The 22899-nt window shown below is 44.4% G+C and overlaps 1 protein-coding gene across 2 annotated transcripts in view; it reads left to right on the top strand.

The window, feature by feature from the left end:
* Positions 1 to 4497: 4497 nt before the first annotated feature.
* The window catches only part of GNG12 (G protein subunit gamma 12), a 71290-nt gene continuing 52888 nt past the window's right edge, over positions 4498 to 22899 (top strand). The window contains exons 1-2 of one of the 2 annotated variants that reach the window (XM_053247496.1): positions 4498 to 4637; positions 21251 to 21364. The gene's annotated coding sequence lies outside the window, so the exon portion shown is untranslated. Of the gene's footprint in view, positions 4638 to 4663; positions 4980 to 21250; positions 21365 to 22899 lie in introns of those variants that run through there. The other variant, XM_053247497.1, reaches the window with a different exon arrangement.

Here is a 22899-nt window from a genome sequence, read left to right as displayed (position 1 = left end):
TGTATACCACCCAAAATGCAAGTCTCTGGGTGGTTTACAACAAAACAATAAAAACAACAAATAAAAAGGTTAAAGTTAGAACAATTTACAATTTAAAATGTTAAAACTATTTAAACACAATTAAAACAATATCTAATTAAGTGCCTGGGTGAAGAAATATGTATTGCCTGCTTTTTTTAAAGTTGTAAGAGATGGGGAGGCTTTTTCCCCAGCAGGAAGTGTGTTCCAAAGCCTTGGGGCAGCAACGGAGAAGGCCCATCCCTGAGTAGCCACCAGACGAGCCAGTGGCAACTGCAGCCAAAACCATGGTCAATGGTATCGAACACCGCTGAGAGATCCAAGAGAACCAACAGAGTTACACTCACTCTGTCGATTCCCCGATAAAGGTCATCCATCAGGCCGACCAAAGCAGACTTAACCCCACAGGCCACTCTAAAGTCAGTTTGAAATGGGTCTAGATAATCGGTTTTCTCCAAAACCGCCTGGAGCTGGTTAGTCACCATTCTCTCAATCACCTTGTATTTTGCCTGGAAAAAATCGGCAGCCAGTGTAGATCTTTTAAAATAAAAGTGATATGGTCTCTACGAGATGACCCAGAGACCAACCTGGCTGCCACATTCTGGACTAACTGCAGTTTTCAGACTATGTACAAAGGCAGCCCCACATAAAGCGCAATGCAGTAATCAAGTCTGGAGGTGACCAGCAGATGTACTACTGTTCTGAGGTCAGTTAACTCAAGAAACTCAGCTGGCGTATCAGCCAAAGCTGATAAAAGGCACCTCTGGCCACTGCCTCAACCTGGGACACCAGGGAGAGATTTGTGTCCAGAAAGAACCCCAGACTGCATGCCTGTTCCTTCTGGGGAAGTGTGACACCATCCAGAACTGGCAGATCAGTGTCATCTCCCGAGTTCCAACCCCGCACAATAGGTACCTCTGTCTTAACTGGATTCAGCTTCAGCTTGTTATCTCTCATCCAGCCCATCACTGCATCCAGGCAGGCATTTAGGGAGGTTATGCCTTCTCCTGATGCTGTTGACATGGAGAAAAAGATTTGGGTGCCATCAGCATACTGATAACACCCTGCACCAAATCTCCTGATGATCTCTCCCAGCGGTTTCATGTAGATGTTAAACAACATCGGAGACACTAAGTGTCCCCTGAGGGACACTATACCCAAGTTCAGTTTTTGAAGAACAACAGTCCCTGAGAGACACCATCTGGAATCTGCCTAAGAGATAAGAGCTTTGCCTCCCATCCCAAACCCCCTCAGACGCTCCAGAAAGATACTATGGCTAATATTATTGAAAGCCACCAAGAGATCCAAAAGGACCAACAGAGTCACACTTTCTCTGTCAATTTGCAATTGGAGATCATCCATCAGGCTGACCAAGGCAGTCTCCAACCCATAAACCACCCAAAAGCCGATCTGAAACAGGTCTAGATAATCAGTTTCATCCAAGACTGCCTGGAGTTGGGAGGCCACCACCCTCTCAATTACCTTGCCCAATCACAAAAGGTTGGAGACAGGCCTATAGTTGCTCAACTCTGAGGAATCCAAGCAGGCTTCTTCAGAAGTGGTCTAATAATTGCCTCCTTAAGGCAAGGAGGCATCCTGCACTTCCTCAGGGAAGCATTTATGATCTCTACAAGGCCTTCTACAACAACCTCCTTGCCAGATAGTATTAGTCATGTCGGGCAAGGGTCAACAGAACAGGTGGTAGGCCGTATCGCTCTAAGCAGCTTGTCCACATCCTCACGAGTCACAAACTGAAACTGATACAGCCTGACCACATAAGAGGAGTCGCTGGACACCTTCGATTCAGATACTGCAGTAATTGTGCAGTCTAAATCCAAGTTGGCCCGAATATGAGATTTTATCCACACAAAAAATCATTAAACACATCACAGCGGGTAATAGATGGTTCCAAATTCTGATTCAAGGGAGAAGGGGCACTTACTAGCCCTCTCATAACCCTTAACAACTCCGCTGGACATGAACATGCAGACGCAATACAGGCTGAAAAGAATCACTTCTTTTCCGCCCTTACTGCCAGAGCATAGATCTTCAAATGCGCTCTGTGTTGTAATCTGTCAGAGTAGTGGAGGAAGCTCTGATGGAAGGGTACATCTCCAGGTCGACACGTGATTTTTTTATCCAGTCTGAAGAAGGAGTGCTTCAATTTTATATTTGCCCAAAGATACATAAGGATATATTCCAGGACGTCCCATTATTTCAGGTTTTGGTTCAATATTTGAACCCATATCTACATAAATAGACTCCTTCCTTAAACCTTTTGTACTGAAAATAGATTCTTACTTGAAGAACACTATGCATTTTCTTAACTTTTTAGAGGGGATCAAATTGGATGGTATAAATATCCTGTTGGTAATTATGGATGTGGCATCATTGTATACCAATATCCGGCAGGAAGAGACCTTGCTGGTAATTGAGGAGATATTGAATTAGTGGGAAGCACTGTATAACCTCCCTACTGATTTTCTATATGGTTTAGCAGAAATAGCATTAAAGAACAACTTTTTTCAGTTTATAGAAATCTATTACTAATAAATTTCTGATACAGCAATGGGGTGCAAGTTTGATCCAGAACTAGCAAACCTGTTTATGGATCGGTTTGAACGTACACAAGTGATGAACAAGAATAATCCCTTTAGGGAACATATATTAGTGTATAATAGATATGTGCACAAACCGGTAAAGAGGCCATTGTAGAGGCCTCTGAACCGGTTCGAATGTGGCGCCAGCTCGAAGGTTCGATATCGGGGGTGGGGGGTTCTTTAAGGGCAGGGGAGGGTGCACTTCCCCCCCCCCGCACTTTCCTCCCAACCCCGCCGCACTTCCCCTACCGGCACTCGGTTTTTTGCAAGGTTTTTGGGCTGGCAGTGTACCTCCCCATTCCTGGCCAGAAGTACCATCTGCGCGTGCGCCCGGCATGCACACACGAACGTCACATGCAATATCACATGTGACGTGTGTGACGTGCATGCGCCAGGAGCAATGTGTGCACACAAGGCACATGCGCAGACGGTACTTCTGGCCAGGAACGGCGGCAGGGAGGTACACTGCCACCCCAAAAACTTTGCAAAAAAACGAGCATCGGCAGGGGAAGTGCGGTGTGTGTGTGTGTGGGGGGGGTAAGTGCACCCTCCGACGCCCTTAAAGAACCACCATCCAGGCGTCGAACCGCACCTCCGTGGTTCCGTGCACATCACTAGTGTATAAGAGGGACTTAGATGACTTTTTTTTAAATTTGGAAAGGCATGGCTAACGAACTGGAGCTATTTGGAGGTTTTTAATAGACTCTGTACATTTGAAATAACTTCTAATAAAGACAGTATTCACTTTTTGGATGTCAATATTAGGCTGTCCTGGAGCTTTCTGGAGGCATCTGGTTGGCCACTATGCAAAAGAGGATACTGGACTAGATAGGCTTGCTGGCCTGTGTATAAATATTATTGTGTAGGCTATGGACATGCTTTTGGAAGAGCACCGGACTTCCTGGCCAAAGTCCAGGGCCTCCACATATCGGGGGGGGGATCCTCTTTGGTCTGTCCCAGGTGGTGTGGGTGTCGTGCTGTCAGCCCACCAGGTAGTTGAGCATGACTGTGCACTGGGGTGGGGGAAGCATGTCCTCTGCTTTTTTGGGAGCAAGGGGAATATGGGAGATGGGAATGTAAAGTTGCATGTTGAAATGTTTCAGCTAATGCATATTTGCATAAGTATACCAGAGTAATACCATAGGGTGGCCCTATCCACCCCCCGCACAGTACTTCCAGTGACTGCTGGTGGTGTCTATCTTGTGTTTCTTTTTAGAATGTGAGCCCTTTGGGGACAGGGAGCCATCTTATTTGTTTTATTTCTCTTTGTAAACCGCCCTGAGCCATTTTTGGAAGGGCGTAATAGAAATTGAATTAATAATAATAACAACAATAATAATACCTGTTTTATATTCTTACGTCCTTTTCTGAGTTCACTTGCTCAAGAATCCATGTGTTTAAAATGTGTCACCCTGTGTGTGTGTGTGTGGGGGGGGCTCCAAAGGCCTTGAGGTCCAGTCTCCAAAATTACCGAGGTGCCTCTTTGCTCTTGGAAGCAAGAGCCGAGGTGGTCTCAATTAAACCATGAAATGCTGCTGTTCCGAAAGAGCCTCCTGCGGCTCTGCAAGTTCTCCACTCCTCCTCCTCCTCCTCCTCCTCGTTTCCTACGGTGCTGCATTGCATCCAGCAGGGGATGCGGGTGAAGGGGAGCCACCCTGGGGGAGAGGGGCAACGTTTGCCACTCCAAGCCGGCCTGGGATTAAGAGAAGAAGCCGCCCTTCCAAGCCGAGGAGCGGCCCGCGGCGCGGGAGGGAAGAGGGCGCTCCAGAACTGAAGCCGACGGAGGCGCCGGGTGGGCGGACGAAGAGAGCTCGGTCCGGGACCAGGAAGCCTCGTCGTCGCCTTCCCCGCCCGGGGCCAGGCGGAGCCAGCAGCGCGAGGAGGAGGAGCGGGTGAGAGGTCGGCCAGCTCCGGTCGCCCGTAGAGACGAAGGAGTCCCGAGTTGCGAGGGCGGCGGCGGCGGCAGGCGAAGCAGAGAAGAAAGCGACGACGGCAGGAAGCCAAGAGCCGCGGAGGAGGGTGAGCGCGGCGGCCAGCCTAGGGCGGGAGCGGCTGCTGAGGCCGCTGGTGGGAGCGGGAGGGCCCTCGGGAAAGGGAAGAGCTGCCCTTCCTCCCTTCCTGCCTCGGCACTGGTGGTGTCCCCGCCTCCCGCCATTACGGTGGCGGGTGGAGGAGCCCAAGGACTGCCTCTGCTGCCCTCCTCCGTGCGGCCAGCCCCCCGCGGCGCGATTCAGTCCGCGGGACGGAGTAGAGGGGCGCCTCCTCCGCCGCCTCAGCCTGTCTCGCCACGGCGTGGCGCTGGGTGAGGCGTGGCTGCCCGGCTAGGCCGGCGCTTCTGCCCTCAGCCAGCATCGAAGGCAGGTTCGTTAACATAACCTCCTACCCAGTTTGGCAGAGAGGTGCTTGGTTTGCCTCACCCACCCGCTTCTGGAAAGGCATGTTTGCGAGTAAGGCGGGGGTTGTGATCCGTGCGAGTGTTTCTGTAGCGCCCGGGCGGAGTTCTTATGCGGGGCTCTGTGCCTGAACATGGAGTCCTACAAGGGGGTGAGCCTCCTGCGTTCTGTATGTGAACCGAAGAGCCGTCCTGCCGGATTAGACCGAAGGTCGTCTGGTCCAGCATCCTGTTTTCCACAGTGCCTGGCTAGATGGTTCTTGGAAGCCCACAGACTGGGCACCAAGGGAGTTTGCAGTCATCTGCTATTGCCCCCAGCAGCTAGTGTTCAGAGGCATGTCTACCTATCAGGGCTAATAGTTGTTTGTAGACCTCTCTGCCATGAATGTGGCTAATTCTCTTTTAAAGAACTGAAAGAGAAAGTTACAGCCATTGCCACATCTTGTGGCAGTGAATTCCATACACTCATTGCTCACTGTGTGAAGTTGTAGGGTAGTGCAAGGTTATCACTAAGTGTTCCTTAACTGAAAGATAGTATCTTATGGCAGTGGTTCCATGGCTTTGCTTGACTCCCTTACCATGGTGAGTAGGGTGCTGTTCTCTGGCAATCTCCATCTTGGAGCTGCACATGCAGACCCCTTTTTCCTCCCCAACTTCATGGCTGGAAGGAAAGCAGGGGTGGTTTGGCCACCTTGTTGACGAGTTGCTGGGAGTGCCTTGGCAGCACAGGCAGGAATTTGGGTGATGAGGTGCTGGAAGAGCTTTGCCTGTGCATTGTTGCCAGGGGCCTTGGATAGGGTTCTGGTGTTTGGCAACTCTGCTGAGTGCCAGGAACTTTGGTGGCTGTGCTGAGGTGCTGGAATGATGCCAGGGACCTTGACCACTAAAGTACCTTGATGTAGGTGGTGGCCTTGGCCAGGCGCCTTAGCCACTCAAGCACCTTGACCCCAGAGCACCTCGATGTGACACCAGTGGGAAGAGCTTCTTGGGAAAGAGAAGATCTGGTACATGGCTAAGCCACTGAACTCCTGGCACCCTTTCCAGCTGGGAACTGGAAGAGGTGCTGAGGACCTGATGGCTGCAATACCCAGAGCAAAGTGGGGGACAGATGATCGCAGTGTTTGACTTGAAAGCCAAGGCCAGCCAAAAATTGCAGTCTTGTGTTTATTGCAGAACCACAGGTGAACTACAGGTGGTGAAAGTAGATGAAATGGACAGGTTCAAAATATCTACATAACATGGTAGACTTCTGGTACAGTGTCTTACCCACATTCTTCATTGAGCTTAGGGCAGGGGTGGGCAGAAGGTAGATCTATATCTACTGATAGACAGTTGGATGGTGGTGTAGTTCTGCAAGGACGTGGTCCTGGTACTCCCTCCAGGGTCTTGGCAGGGACTCAAAGCTCTTTGCTTTGTACATGGAAATAATATGCTGCTCTTGCTACTCCAGCAGTTTTGTTACATCACTGAATATCAGACTACAGTTGACTTTATTATCATTCTTGCTGTCTTCTGCTATAAGGAGTATCCTCCTATCTTTGTGGAATCCAGGCTTGTGGAATCCTTCTGGGTGAATAACCACATGAGGTTCAAGCTCTGGGGGTTTAGGAAATGATCTTTGACTTATTGTAGAAGAACCCCTTAAATTATTGCATCAATCCAAAGTGGGGAGTGTGGTGCTTGGGGTGGATGTGCGCATGGGACATGGTTATCAGGGTGGGTGTGGCTTTGGGAGCTGTTGTGGAGAGCGCCTGCATTTCTGAATTTACAACTACACCACTGTTGTTGGATGATTTGCAGTAGACTGGCAAGGATTTCTAATTCCCAATTTTAACTTGGTAACAACTGCTAGTCTCCGCTTCCCCATTATTATTCTTCAGTTATTTAGATGGTGCCATCCATGTGCATGTTTTATCTCTTTTACTAATTTTGTGAGCTGCCTCAAGGTGGGGGTATAAATATTTTAAATAAATAAATACTGAATGGCACTTTACATGGAGTACGAAGACAGGTTTCTAATGATGTTTCCTGATCTGTAGCAACTTGGATGTAGATTTGTACTTGTATGTGCTGGTCATCCCTCATCCCAGTGTATGGTTTATGAGGATGCAAAAGGTAATTGGCTCATCCCCAGCAGTCACCACTTTGCATCTGTTTCTGCCACCCTCAGCTACAATTTGTACTTTACTATGTTTGAACCTTGGGGTTCTAGGATGAAACAAAATAGAACCTGCAAGCCTGAAGTCTGCTCACACCTGGTTTAGGGCACAATGAGATACCATAGATATTTTGTGGGCAGAAAAAAACCCAATCTACTTTCACCACTACCCTGTGGAGCATTGTGTTGATCCTTATGTATTCTAGCTTCAGAGCATCCTTTTAAAAAAGTATTTGAAAATCTAGGTGTTTTATCTCACACAGTAGGGTGCACAGCACAGTATGAATGTCTCAAACAGCAGGCAAGCACCAGTTGAAAAGTAGCTACCTTATACCCTACAGAATGGTTTTGGTTTGATGAATGGTAACTGTCCCTTGGGAATGGCTAGAAGATGTGTTGCTGCTTTCTATGATGTGTCTGGCATTTGGTAAACCCATACTGTGTAACTACTGCTTTATGAATTCTTTGACAAAATGTCCTGGCTAACTGATGCTTCTCCATTCAGATATGTTGCTTCTGTAGTATGTAGCTGTTAATACTGCTTAAGTGACCAATTTGCACATTGTTTGAAGGAGAATGAATGGTGGAGATCTGTGCCACCCCCAGCCTATCAGCTTAATTTTTCTGAGAGTTCCCTCTCCTCACATTCTGGTTGGTGCATATCACCATGGAGGAAAGAGTAACTAAAAATGTGTGGTTGGTGTTTAGTTAAAACACTGGTATCTGAACCCTGTTGTTTGGGATGCAAGATATGGTTATTATCATAAGCTTTATTGATTATATGTTTAGAAATAAGAGAAGGGAAGCAGTCCTAAAAGCAGGATGTACAATGAGGTTTTCCACTTTCAGCTTTCCTGAAACTACTTGTTTAATTTCTTCAGATCTTCTTTGCTTTTTTGAAGATTGGCCTGATAAACTCCACCCACAACTTGTCCTGGTGTGGTTACGAGCAAAAAAAAGGAAGTAATAGTTCCAGTCTGAACTTAGTGTGACTATAAACTGTAAGCTACAGAACAATACTATGTATTGCACAGCTGATGTCTGTTGGATATTTATTGCACCGCGCACCCCCCCCAAAGAATAGCATCATTGCCATAGATCCAGATGTTTTGACTTGACGTAGTAGCCAGTCATAATTTGTAGCTGCCACTAGCCCTTTCCCTAGTTCTGTGTGCATACCAGAAGACTTGGAGGGGCCTTTCATCTTGAACTTGTGCTGCTGCTGCTTGTCCCCAAACTCAATATAACATGAGACCTACCGTATATACTCGAGTATAAGCCGAATTTTTCAGCACCCAAAATGTGCTGAAAAAATCAGCCCGCTTATACTCGAGTCATCTATCTGCCCATGCTAAAATGTCCCCCTGTAATAAAGTACCATACATACTGGTCACAATATACCCCACTGATATCTCAATTAATGTAATTTTATTGGCATTTATTTTGATTATTGAAACTCACCAGTATCTGCTGCATTTCTCACCCTAGGCTTATACTCGAGTCAATCAGTTTTTTTGGTTTCTTAGGTAAAATTATATTCGGATCGGCTTATACTCGAGTATATACGGTACTCCCTTTCTGGCCTATCAGGCTTCTACCTGCAAACTTGACACAGCAAGAGGGTCTGTTTCTTTTCTGCTTGTAGATAGGGGAGGGAAGGGAGTGTGTTGTGCTGAGCAGGGGCCCTTGCCCCTGCAATTTGATGAGTGGATTTGTGGAGATCAGATGACTAGAAAGCCTAGTCAAAAGGAAAATGTGACAGCAGAACATAAGGTAATTCTTGAACATGTTCTGTCGTGTTTAATATTAGTCTTGTATTCTATAAAAAATAAAGGACAAGACTTGCTGAAAAGTGAAGTCTTGCAGAGTTGGATTAAACTCTGTGGTTGTTCTTCTTGCTTATTCGCTATTTCAGATCAATATTGTCTACTTCTTTGAAAGCTAGACTCTTTAGCTTTGTATATGTTTACTTTGTGCAGTTGTATAATCTTCAGATCATTCTGATTTACAGTAATCCAGCTGACATGAAAATAGTTTCTGTATTGCAGAAACTTGCGGAATTCCAGTTTTGTTACGTATTATGGATATTAATATCTTCTAGCCTTTCTCCAGAACTCATTTCTTTGTGTGTTGAAAGTACATTTCCAGTGTCATATGCTTCATTCAGTGAGTTTCAGTTACTATTGTGCCAGCTGTGTTTTGAAACAGTTGTAGTTTCCCAATATTCTGCAAAGGCAGCCCCACACAAAAAAGCGCATTACAGTAATCTAATCTGGATGTTACTAAGGCATGTATGACAGTGGCAACACCCATCTTCTCCAGAAAAGGGTGTGGTTGGCTCATCAACTTGAATTGGTAAAATACACTCCTGGCCACTACTGGGCATCCAGGAGCAGCAGTTGATCTCGCAATATCTTCAAGTTAACAATCTGATTTTTAAGGAGAGTGCAATCCTAACATCTCTAGTCCAGACCCTGACAGATTTTCTTTGGATCTATGAGCCAGCCCAAAAATTTAGGAGCCCAGCAATGGACTCTTGAAAAAATTACCAGACTTTGTGCCTGACATTGTGGAGGGTGAGGGTAAATGGCCTTCTCTTTATTCCCTTTAACATACTTAGGATAGAGACAGGGCTGCCTATGGCAAAGCAATATTTTATTAAATAACTTCACCTCTGAATATCTTGTCTAGGCACCATGGCTCCCTGGTGCCCAGGATCTGTCAAACCCTGCTCTAGTTTAAAAATCTTCATTAACAGAGCTAGTTTTCTGCTGAACACTTTGGAGAGCTGCTGCTAGTTGGAGTAGACTACACTGGGTTAGATGGACCAAGGTCTGATCCAGTATAAAGATCTAGAATACTTGTTTGGAATTTACAATCCAGATCAGAAACATGGCTGTCCTGTGAATAGAGTAGGTGGGTGGTAGCTGTGGGGATGGAAATTGGGGGAAATTTAATAAGTAGGGGATTATTCTGTCCATAATATTCTTTATGTATTTTGTATAACAGTGACTGAGAATTGTGTTGGTATTCTTGTTTCAATTAAAAATAGCTTCATTTGTTCTTAAAGTACAGTATTTATAAAATAGTGTGGGTATGGGCAGCGGACCTGTGGTACTCATCACCAACACTATCATGGAGCCCCTGGTGGCGCAGTGGTAAAACTGCCGCCCTGTAACCAGAAGGTTGCAAGTTCGATCCTGACCAGGGGCTCAAGGTTGACTCAGCCTTCCATCCTTCCGAGGTCGGTAAAATGAATACCCAGAATGTTGGGGGGCAATATGCTAAATCATTGTAAACCGCTTAGAGAGCTTCCAGCTATAGAGCGGTATATAAATGTAAGTGCTATTGCTATTGCTGTGTAACACTCTGTAACCATATTCCGCACAGCATTAGGAGTCTAAAGCATTTATTGCAGTAATTGCTATTGTACAAATCACCAGGGTCTATCATTGCCAGTGATGTGGATAGAAAAAAATTCTGGAAATTCTTCCACTTCTATAATTTTCTTCAGAAAATTTTCCATTTTTAACAAGACATTGTTTGATCAGATTAGGCTGTCAGTGTTCTAATAAACTTTTTTCTGTACGTAAGAGATTATATATGTGTGTGTGTATGTGTGTGTATGTATGTATATATATATATATATATATATATATATATATATATATATACACACATACACACACACACACAAACAGACAGCTCTTTTCAGGCCTTCATTTCTCTTTTTAAATTTAAACAATGCAAGGGAAGTGTATGTTCCTGAATTATCATGTCTTAAAATATTTACAAGTATTCCAATCAAAATAATTTCTAAGTTTTGAATATGACATTTAAACTGCATAATGTGCTTTATTACATTATCTCCCCCCACCAGATATTCAGCTATATTTGGCTATTGACTTTTTAAAAAGACAGTTATGGCACATGTACAACTAATGTATGTTTTTAGTTTTGTTTGTTAAATGCAGGTCAAATAAACACACTAAATCTGATCTCAATCAATTTGAGGTATTGGATATGTTTCCAGGAAAACCAGAAATTTGTTCCAATCCAAATTTTTGTGGAAAACCCAGAAATCGCTGATCTCCTCCTATCTAATGTATATGATGCAGTTATTAGTGCTGTAATATTTCTCATTAAAAATAAAATGTGTGTGTGTTTATATTGTCAGGAAAGATCCGAGCACTAATATTTTTCTGTGGCAAATATTGTATTTAAATATTGGGGAAATGTAATGTTTATACAATGGAAACCAAAGCCTAAGGAAAAACATCTGGATCCTGCACTATAGCTAAATAGCTGCAGTTTTGTGCAAAGAAAACTAACTGGAAATGCTCTAAAATTAGTCTGGTTACTTCTGTTGACTCCAAAGCTGCAGATGCTTGGAAGGTCCCAAGAAAAAAAGTTAGTAATACCCTGACAAGTGTTTCTGTAGTACTGTAACACTATATACATTAGATTTAATTCCCAAACCTAATAGTGCTGTTTACACCAAGATATTTTAGATGGGCTTCCAGTTACATGCAAACTGGTTTGTAATTTGGTTCCTGTGTCCTTCCAGTACCTACACCATAGAATATATGTGACAATGTTATATAATATCATGAAGGACTGGGTTTAATGATGATGATCAATGTCTCATTTTATTCTTAACTCTTATTTTGTTTCTGTGTTAGCCTATTAAGACATTCTTTGGGTGGATATATGATGAATAAGAGCTAATGTTTTCAGATTTACACTGGGCAATTGTGTGCACAAATTTCTTATGTATTCTTGGAAACTGTGTAATCGATAAATCATTAAATTATTGTTTCCCACTTATTCTCAAATTATGTGAAGATCCATACAGCTGAGTGTATGGACTTGTGCCTAGGCAGACCAGTAGACTCATGCCAAGGATCTGTATTTAGAGCTTGGGAGTAAAAGAAGAATTTTTGTCTATCTTCCAGATGACAAAATAGGATTTCTGATTAAAAAAATGATATCTGTATTGTAGCAAGCATATGATGACAAAATATGATTTCTAATAAAACTGTTATTTGTAGTATTCTAGCAACATTTGATGGTAGCATACCCAGGAGTTGAATTAGTCACATCTATATTCTTACCTTCCTCCAGGAACTTCATATTTTGCTTTATTGTGTTTATCTTCTTCATAACAATTTGGTGATGGGAAGAGATATAGTAAGTTGCCCACTGCCACCTAGTGTGTGTTATGGTGAAGCAAGAATTTGAACCAGGGTTCCCGACATCCAAATCCAGCACTCTAGTCAGTTCGCCACTACACTGTACTTCAGTTTTGAGATGTAGAGCTGCAAAATTATAACCAAGACCTATGTATTTTACAGTAGAATCTGAAAACATTTGAAATGTAGATTCATCTTTGGTAGGCACTAGGCATGTACACAAGTAAGGAATAGGCTCTTCTGCTTTGATTATCCCATATTTTAAATACACGTTGTTGTTACAACAAAGCAAAATACCCATTCAGTTGTTTTCTACTTTGGGGGCATGAAACCACGTGCAAGTGTATGTTTCTGGTGGTTACTATCTCCTCTGGGAAAGGAAGAGGTTGATCTGAATGTGATACAGCTGCTTTGGTGAGATACTAGTATAAGGCTTATAGATTGGGAAATCTTGCTTCATCTCTAAAGATCAACTAGGCTTCTGTACTACAGGAAGTAAACATGTGCTATTTTTTCTTAATTCACATTTCTTTCTAGCATTTGTAAAAAAAATCTGCATAATCATACTTTCTTTGGCACATTTTACTTACAGTTTTAGCTGTAAATGTTTTCTGTCAGTGATTTTGCATAGCTATACAGGTGTTATTAAAAGCTGGTGCTATCAATGGAAAATACCTGAAAGAAGAAAAGTAGAATTTTGCCTTTAAGCTAGCAATCGGAAAACACACCATACATGGCTTATAAAGGATGTGGCCTAAACATTAACTTTCATGGCCCAAAATACAGGTAGTATCAGTTTATGCGTTTAAACGCCGTTCCATTTCATGATCCACCCTTGCTAAACTGGAGTTGCAACACTTAAAACAAAAAAGGCAACACATGATCTTGCATTCCTAATTGATAGTCATCTGTGAATATATTTTCAACCAAGAAGTCTTGTGACTAACTTTTCCTAAGATTCCACTCGCCTAGAGAAATGGAACAGTATTTGTGGGAACCCAAGCGAAATTGTAAGCTTGCACAAATTTTAGATCAGTCAGTCAGTTTTAGGCAACATGCAAATGAGCAAGTGAGAGTTGTTTTGATATGTGCCTTCCCTTCGCACTGCAAAATTTTAGGATAAGATTTGGAATAAAACTTACACATTTAACTTAGCTAGGGTTGGTGGAACTGATTTCACTGGAGGAACTGATTTGCTTTGGACTAGTCTGAAGTGCCTGTTTTCCTTGGCTCCAGTTTGTGATTTCCTGGACCCCCTACATTGAATGATTATGCTGAAAATGAAGTGCAAGAAGTCAGCACCCCTTTAAGGGACTTCTGCCTGCCATGAAAAAGTACCATGTGGATGATATCTGTTTACAATGCCAACGGTTCAGTAAGATCTGTCTTCAGTGCAGACAGAGGGCATATAGGGCACATCACATGATTCTAAAAATTATATCCACATTGGAAAACTTCATGTCTAATGTCAGATGTGTTCACAACTTTATGCTGAGGGTAAAAGCTAGAAGTGAAAAACCAGCCACCTTTATCCACATGTCTGTCCTGTCCATAGAGTGTATGTGATTAACCAATTAAGGGATATGCAGCTGGGGGTGGGTTTCAACTCTCCTACCTTGTTTCGCTGTGGTCTGTTGGCTCATGTACTTGTGTCTGCCCGATTCTTTTCTGGTGTCAAACCCAAGGTGTATGGAGAGGTTTTGGGCTGATTGACTTCAGAGGGGTAGGGAGGGTTCAGCTCACCTATATACTTTTGAAAAAAATAATCTCTTCTACCACCTTTGTTTTATACTAGCAGACCCGGCGCACAGCGTCTGCGCCGCTTCGCCGCATTCTGTTTCCCATTACCTCCTCTGCTGTATCCCCCCCCCTTCCAGCCCCCTTGCCGGCACAACAGCTCCAGTTGCTCCGCCAGCCTCCATCTGGCCATTTTTGGGAGCCCGCCGCCACCCACCCAGCAATCCTCTCGGCAGTGCGGCTCAGCCTTCCGCCGCCTCCTCTATGCCCCTTTTTCTCTTGCCTCCCTCGGTTTTTTTTGTCTCACTGCCTCGTCATCCGTTCCCCTCCCGACCTGGCCTCCAATGGGCACCTCGCCCCCAGTTACCCTCCTGCCCCAGGCAATGTTCCTGCTCATTCCTTCCCAAGGCAGTCATTGGAACACTCGCAGGACCTCACGAGAGTGACAGCAGGCATCCAGACGCGTCTCGACATCCCCACGGAGTTCTCTCCGTGGTCCTCCGTAAGCGAATTAAATATATAGATGTGAATTGGGTAGATGTGAACAAGTATGACTGCACCATCTCATCTAGTTTAATGCTTCTAAATGCCAGTTGCAGGGGAGCAACAGCAAGAGAGAAGGCAGACTCTCACCTCTTGCCAGTGGTCTGCTCAGAAGCATCTGGTGGGCCACTGTGTGAAACAGCATGCTGGACTGGGTGGGCCTTGGTCCTGATCCTGCAAGGCTGTTTTTATGTAGTTTGGCCCTGACAAGCATTAGCAATAAAACTGTACTCTGGATTAAAGCAGCTCTGCTTGATGTATACTAGTGTTTTCTGCAGTAAACAGCATGAAGGGCAAACACATCTTCCTAAACATAGTGAATATGTTTATATTCGCCCCACCGCTCGCCCTCCGCGGCCGGGGCCACTGCCCCCCTGCCTGGTCTCTGCCCCCTGCGGCTGGGGCCCCCCCTGCTGCCGCCTTTACTCCGCGGCTGGCCCCTTCCGCCGCCTTTACTCTGCGGCTGGGGCTGCCCCCTCTCCGCCGCCTGGCCTCCGCGGCCAGGGCCGCCCCCCGCCGCCTGGCCGCTGGGGCCGCCCCCCTGCCACCGCCGCCTGACTTCCGCGGCCGGGACCCTAATCAGCTGTATGCTGGGACGCACATTCTAAGGCACACCCAGGAGAATTAAATATATAAAGTATTGGGTTTAAACCAGGGATCTGCGCAAACTGAGGTTTGTGCACTGGTTTGGCGCCGAACCAGTTCAGCCCCATGTGGGATCTTTAAACGAGTGGAGAGCAGGTCCTTACCTGCTTGCCACCGCCGCATGCAGCTTCCTTCTGTAGTAACGCTTGTCCCAAGTACCTGCGTGTGGCACCGGCATGCACATGGCTTTTGTGGGTGCCATTTGCATGGTCAGCAACACCATGCTGACTACCACATGGTGTCAGCGTGCGGGTACTTGGCACAAGCCCCACCACAGCAGGAAGCTGCATGCGGCAGTGGAGAGCAGATAAGGACCTGCTCTTCTCTTGTTTAAAGATCTCACTTGCCACTTCCCTCTCCGCGGCACCAAATCAGTGCACAAACATCAGTTCATGCACATCCTTAGTATAAACCCCGTTCTCTTGGAATATCCAATCTACTGTAGAGGGAGAAGGCTGATTGCTGCTGGCTCTGCTCTGACTTCCAGGTGTTCAGTGGAAAGTAGAAGCTGACTCTATGCAGTTGAATGTGTGGCGGTCAGGGCCAGCAGACACATGGAGGCCAAAGGTCATTGCCCACAATCCTACTGCTCCTCCAAGCATTGATTGATTATGTGAATGGAGAACTATAGTCATTTTTTAAAAAGTAAATTTGACTGGTATAGTATCTATTTGTGTTAAAAGCACCTCTTTTAGCTGGACAGTAGAAGATTTGACCAATGCATCTGGTATAAGAGGAGCTTTGGATGTTAGGTTTGCATTGAAATACCATTGAGACAATCTCAAAAGATCCCTACCTCAAGTAAAAGTAAAGTGTGCCATCAAGTTGATTTCAACTCCTGATCACATTAAATGAGATTTAAATACTATTTAAGTCAGATGGTAGATAATTAAATCACAAGCTGAATGTATTTTATTCTGCTTAGGATTTTTAATTCTCTGAATCTGTGTTAGTTTGATTCTAAGAGTTTGATTCTGAAGTTTGATTCTTCAAATTGCTCCTGATCTGACTCCATCCCATCTTCCTTATGAAGGTAAAATTGTGCCATTGAGTCGGTGTCTACTCTTGGCTACCACAGACCCCTGTGGTTGTCTTTGGTAGCATACAGGAGGGGTTTTACAATTGCCATCTCCCACACAGTATGAGATGATGCCTTTCAGCATCTTCCTATATCGCTGCTGCCCGATATAGGTGTTTCCCATAGTCTGAGAAACATACCAGCGGGAATTCAAACCGGCAACCTCTGGCTTGTTAGTCAAGTCATTTCCCCACATACCTTGATATAATTCTGAGTTTGTTAGACTTTATTTGTTGAGTTGGGTATTTTGCAAAAGAGTTTGTTTGAAAACCTTTCCAGTACCAATGTACCACCATTTATTTCTTCTTTCGCAGTAGGGATGTGCACGGAACTGGTTTGGAGGCCCTTTATGAGCTTCCAAACCGGTTCGAAGAACTGGCGGTTTCACCAGTTCGAAGGCGGTGGGGGTCTCCCTTTAAGAGCGGGGGGAGGGTGCACTTACCTCTCTCGCCAGTTTTCTCCTGCCGGCATCAGTTTAAAAGCCCATCGGGGTGGCAGAGTATCTCCCTGTTTGCCTCATCTTCCGGATATGACCAGAAGTAGCTGGTGTGCCTACGCGTGCCGGGACGGGCGCACATGTGTGCGTGATGTGCGTGCGCCTGTGCTGGTGCACGCAGAAGCATTGGTGACTACTGGTCATATCCGGAAGATGAGGGCAACGGAGTGGCAAGGAGGTAAGCTGCCACCCTGATGGGCTTTCTAAAAAACTGACGCCGGCAGAGAGGAAGCGGGGGGGGGGGGTAAGTGCTCCCGCCTCCTTCGAACCGCCCTGCCACGGTTCCGTGCACATCCCTATTTCCCAGTTTATTGGGTCTTCCTATTGCTCTAGCTGAGGCAGTTCACTACTGCTAACTTGGTAAAGAGGCACCTTTTATCGTGACAATTCTCTTTATTTAGCAGGGGGAGAGTAATTGGCCCTATCCACCCCCAGCACAGTACCTCCAGTGACTGTTGCTGGTGTCTATCTTATTTATTTATTTATTTTTATTTTAACAACATATTTTTATACCACCCAAAACTTACATCTCTGGGTGGTTTACAACAAAATAAAAACAGAAAGTAAAACATTAGTTAAAACAAAAATGAAAAGTATTGTGTAAGTATCTTGTGTTTCTTTTTAGATTGTGAGCCCTCTGGAAACAGGGATCCTACTTATTTATTTGTTGTTTCTCTGTGTAAACTACCCTGAGCCAATTTTTTTGGAAGGGCGGTATAGAAATCAAATAAATAATAATAAATATTAATTTGAGACCTACCTTTTGGATAGAACACCCACCCACACCCCCTACTTTTCTCTGAGCAGATTCAGTCAATTGAGAGAGTCTTTGATTGTAAGTTAATTTCTGTATATTTGTATTACTTTCTCACTGTGTGTGTTTGTGTGTATTGATTACCTACTGCTTTCATGAAAAGGTGGTTGCTGCTTTCCCAATATAACAGCCATCAAACTAGTTAGAGACTAAATGTTTATTGTAAGAGAAGTTAGCTTCTAACTTGCAGGCAAGGCTGCCTGGATTCCTTTCAGAATTCTTTCGAGCAGGATATGGCTCCTGCCATATGTGACCCTGAAATTTCTTTTTAGCCTCTCTCCAGCTACTTACGTGAACATGTGATCATTCTTTCATAGAAGATAAAATGGACGACAGCCAATGTAGATTTTGTGTTCACACTGAAGCAAGAGCCTCTTGAAGTTTCCTATGTGTAATTGCCCTATAACTTTGTTGCTTTCAGGCAACTTATTTCTGCGTTACTATACTCTTGAAACAATTTGGCTGCATTTTTAAATAGAGGCAAGAACTAAATCAACCATGTTACTACTTCTTCCAATGACTATAGCTGTGAGCAAATGGAAGAGAACACCTCCCACTAAAAAGCCATGTGTGTGTGTGTTAAAAACTCTTAAATAGATCGTAGCTGATGCTGAGCATGTCTATTACTGATCGCTCATGGTGCTGCAGCCTCACAGCAAAGACATAGGCAGTCTTGCACAAGAGCACAAATACTTTGAAGAGCTCACCTGCATCCAGAAGTTCTCCTTAGACCGGAAATAAATTGTTGGTGATCAAGCAACATGTTTCTGGTCTTTCAGAGTGCAGGCAAGCTCCTCTTAAGCACTCTTTGGCCATTCTACAAAGCCCCTGCTATGTGTCTCTGTGTGTCTGTGTGTATATGAATATTACATCAAACAGCTGCAGGCCAATTTACTTCTTCATTTAATCCACCTGGAACCAAAGTACCCAATTGATGGGTCTAATGTTGTTCTCTCCGTTGTAATTCCTTTTATATTTCTTACAAGTCCCATCCTTTCTATACACCCAAATTTGATGTCATACTGAGCATGGTGACTTTTCTGAAAATGTACCAAAGGTGCTTGAATTCTTCCTCTCCTAATGTATATCTTGATAGGTCAGCTACAGACTTATGTGGGCATGGAGCATATTCAAGCCTAACAGGAAGTGGATTCCATCTTTATATTTAATTCTCTTACAGCCGACTGAGGAGAGGCAAGAGGGCTGTGGGGGGCAGAGGGTGTGAGCGAGAGGGCTGTGGGTGGGAGAGTTGTGGGGGGAGACAGACAGAGAGCAAGTTGGGGGGGGAGAGTTGTGGGAGGAGAGGGGGGATGCCACAGGCTCAGTGTACTACTGCACAGATGCTCTGTGCATGTTCAGCTAGATACCATGTATTTTGGAGAGAGGCTAAGATGATGACGACAACGACGACAATGAATGGAAGTATTGTGGCAAGTTAGGTCGTGAAAGCTCCTTTGCTTACAGTGGTTTGGATTTTTCTCTGCATGAGTCTTTTTAAAAAACACAACATTTATGGTAATTAAATCGCTATTATATCCAGTATACATAGGAAGCTGCCATATACTGAGTCAGACCATAGGTCCATCTAGCTCAGTATTGTCTTCACAGACTGGCAGCGGCTTCTCCAAGGTTGAAGGCAGGAATCTCTCTCAGCCCTATCTTGGAGAAGCCAGGGAGGGAACTTGGAACCTCCTGCTCTTCCCAGAGTGGCTCAATCTCCTGAGGGGAATATCTTACAGTGCTCACACATCAAGTCTCCCGTTCATATGCAACCAGGGAGGACCCTGCTTAGCTAAGGGGACAAGTCGTGCTTGCTACCACAAGACCAGCTCTATGACAGTTGTTAAATGGCCTCCGATGCTTTGCTTTACTTGATTTAAACAAGCAGTCATATATTGGTTTAGCATAAATGCGTAATAGTAAGAATCAAGAGCATGATCCCCCAAGCGGTAGAGCACACACTACCATTACAATCACAAATATGCTAAGAATGCACAGCAAGCACATCAACGGCCCAGATCTGCAAAGCACACTCTTAATGGTGCTAAGCAATGCCATGGCAGTAGATGACAACACAGTAGTCTAGGCCTACTCAACTTAGGCTCCCCAGCTATTTTTGAACTAAAGTGTGCTGTCAAATCAATTTTGACTCCTGGCACCCACAGAGCCCCATGGTTTTCTTTGGTAGAATACAGGAGGGGTTTACCATTGCCGCCTCCTGTGCAGTATGAGATGATACCTTTCAGCATCTTCCTGTATCACTGCTGCCTGATATAGTACCAGTGGGAATTTGAACCAGCAACCTTCTGCTTGTTAGTCAAGCATTCCCCCACTGCACCACTTAATCCCCAGCCACAGTGGCCAATAGCCAGGGATTATGGGAATTGTAGGTCAACATTTTCAGGAGGGCCAAAGTTGAGCAGCCCTGCAGTAGGCAAAGCAAAGCCCCATATCATGACAGGTGCCCTGGGATCTGTTTGCTTCGGTCTCTGTTGTTGATGCTATTTTCATGCCATATTATGTAAGTAGATGGGGTCTTTCTAGCTGAGTGTGCTGTGCTTGTGGAAGCAGTATATTGATGGTTGTGCCCTGAGCTGGTGCTTTCCTAGGGGCTGGACAGGATTAGAGCTTCAGTATGTGTCTGACATAGTTGCAACCAGTGTTCCCTCTAACAGGGATTCCCAGACTACAACTCCCAGAATCCCCAGCTGCAATATCATTTGCTTGGGGATTATGGGAGTTGTAGTCAACAACAACTGGGAATCTCTGTTAGAGGTAACACTGGTTGCAACTATTTCAAGCAACTGCAGCTGTTTCAGTAGTGGTCATGTTGGTGCTGTGGTTCCTGCACATGCCTTTTGTTTCTGTAAGTGGAGTTCATCTGGGGTCAGATGCCTGTGCTGACATGCATGTACCTTCATGCCATTTTGTGATGCTGTGGTGAATGGCCCTTAAATTTTGGTATGATTAGAGCAAAGTGTGTTCTGTAGCTGCACAGGGCATATTTGATCTCTGGCTGCTAGCACAGAAGTGCTGAATGGTTCCTGTATATGCTGGCATGCTGGAGTTTTGATGTTCATGTCAGCACAAAGGGGTTAAACATTTAGAGTCATTAGATCTGTGGAGACCGAGCTAAGATCGTAGTTGGTGCTAGGAAAATAATCCAATCTTTGGGATTTAGAGGGGAGTATATCAGGGGTGGTAGTTTATAATGTTAATGTATAAAGCAATTGAAGTATGAAAATTTAATCTTTAATTATTCTGCTCCAAACATTTTTTTGCTTTTTGCCTGTATCTTTCTCAATCACCCAATTCATTTGGAATCACTTAGAAAATAGGGATGACTTTGCTTTTGTTCGTAGGGTTTATGAATACTTTAAATAAAATCAACTATTTTCACAGAACCATCAAATGATCAAAACTAATGATATGATAAGGGTTTGGGTTATTTTTCCTTCCCTAAGAGGTAGTGATGGTCTGTATTTGTGCTGTAGAAAAATTAAGTCCTCCTGTTCAAAGATCCCTTTACTCTTCAATGTGCATTTCAGCTGATCCCAGTATGACTTCTGTTTTCTAGATTTGCCAAAGGCCAAGTTCAACATTTGTAGCAGAACAAGAATTGGAAGCCAGATCACCTGATTCCTAGCTGGTGCTTTAATAGCAAGACTGTTCTTGTCCTTCATACCAGAAGGTAATACTTTTACCAGAGCTGAACCTGTATTTGCATACCCAGTCATTTTACTTGTACCTCTGTAGGTAATTTCTGTTCAGAGATTAGATTTACAGTGCCATCTGGAGGTTAGCAGGTAAGTCTTTCAAAGATATTTTTGATCTTTAGAATCCCTGCAAGGGATTCTAACCTTATTGATTCTATAAAATGATTTCTGTTCCACCTTTCCACACTTTCCCACAATGCTCAGGAGGCTAACAGATTTGATATAATTCAGATTAAAAATTAAATAATTTAAAATAAGGATAACAAATAGAGAAGGAATGACAAATAAGGCCATTCAATAAGCAATAATAGGGCTAACCAATTTTTAAAGCCTGCTTAAATGAAAAGGTCTTCAAAATGTGACAGACACCAAAAAGGGAGCCAGACTGATCTTCTTGGGCAGAGAGTTCCAGAATCTTGGTGCTGCCTCAGAGAAGACCCTCACATGCAGTTTTGCCAAATAAGCATCAGATAAAGGCAGGATGCACAGGAGAGTGTCCCCAGTGGACCTTAAAGCAGACAGTCCTTTAACTATTCTGTTCCCAAACTAAGGCTTTAAAGGTCAAGACCAGCACTGAATTGAACTAATAGCTAGTGCAGTAAGGACTGCATGCTCCAGTGGGCTAGCCTTAGCCAAAATCTTTACTGCAACATTCTGCACAAGCTATTTCCAAACACCTTTTTCAAAGGCAGTCCTGTGTAGAGTGCATTCCAGTAATAAAGCACTTGTCACCACGATGAAATCTGCCTTCTCAAGGAACCAGTGTATTTGGAGCACCAGCTTAATCTGGGCAAAAGCACTCCTCATCATAACCACTGACTGAACATCCATAGAAATACCAGATCAAGGAACACATCCAGGCTGCAAACCTGATTCTTCAGTGGGAGTACAGCCTTTTCTAAAGCAGGCAATCCTGTTCCCTCATCTACAGTCCAACTGACCACAAACACTTCTTGCTTGCCTGAATAAAGCTTCAGTTTGTTTTCCCACATCCTGTCCTTCACTGAATTCAAACATCTGTTCAGGACTTCGACAGTCTTACTGAGATCAGAGGGAAAGGAGAGAGAGTGAGTTGAATGTGCTCAGCATACTGATGACATCAAACTCTGAATGGTCTCTCTCTGCGATTTCATGTAGGTGTCAAGCAGCTTGAACAAAATGGGACAACTCAAATCAAAATCCAGGTGTTGAACTGGAGCCCTCCATCACTCTCTTCTGAAACCTTCCCTCCAGGAAGGACTGAAACAACTGCAGAACAGGATCTCCAGTGCCTGTTCTTGATAGATGTCCATCCAGAAAGATACCATGTTTAGTGGTACTGAAAACTGCTGAGCATTCCAGCAGAACCAAAAGGGACTCCCTCCCTCCTCTAGCTCCTGGCCAGAGGTGCTCCTACCCCTGAACTTCTGGGCCAAAGTCCAGGGCCTCCACACCCCCTGGGGCCCCCAAATCCTTTCTAGTCTGTCCTGGGTGGTGTGGTCATGTTAAAAATACTATGTGTGGGGGTGAG

This window comes from Hemicordylus capensis, chromosome 4 (assembly GCF_027244095.1).
Source record: "Hemicordylus capensis ecotype Gifberg chromosome 4, rHemCap1.1.pri, whole genome shotgun sequence".
Taxonomy (NCBI): Eukaryota; Metazoa; Chordata; class Lepidosauria; order Squamata; family Cordylidae; genus Hemicordylus; species Hemicordylus capensis.
Note: the sequence above shows the minus strand (reverse complement) of the source record. Positions and strands in the feature narration are given on the sequence as shown.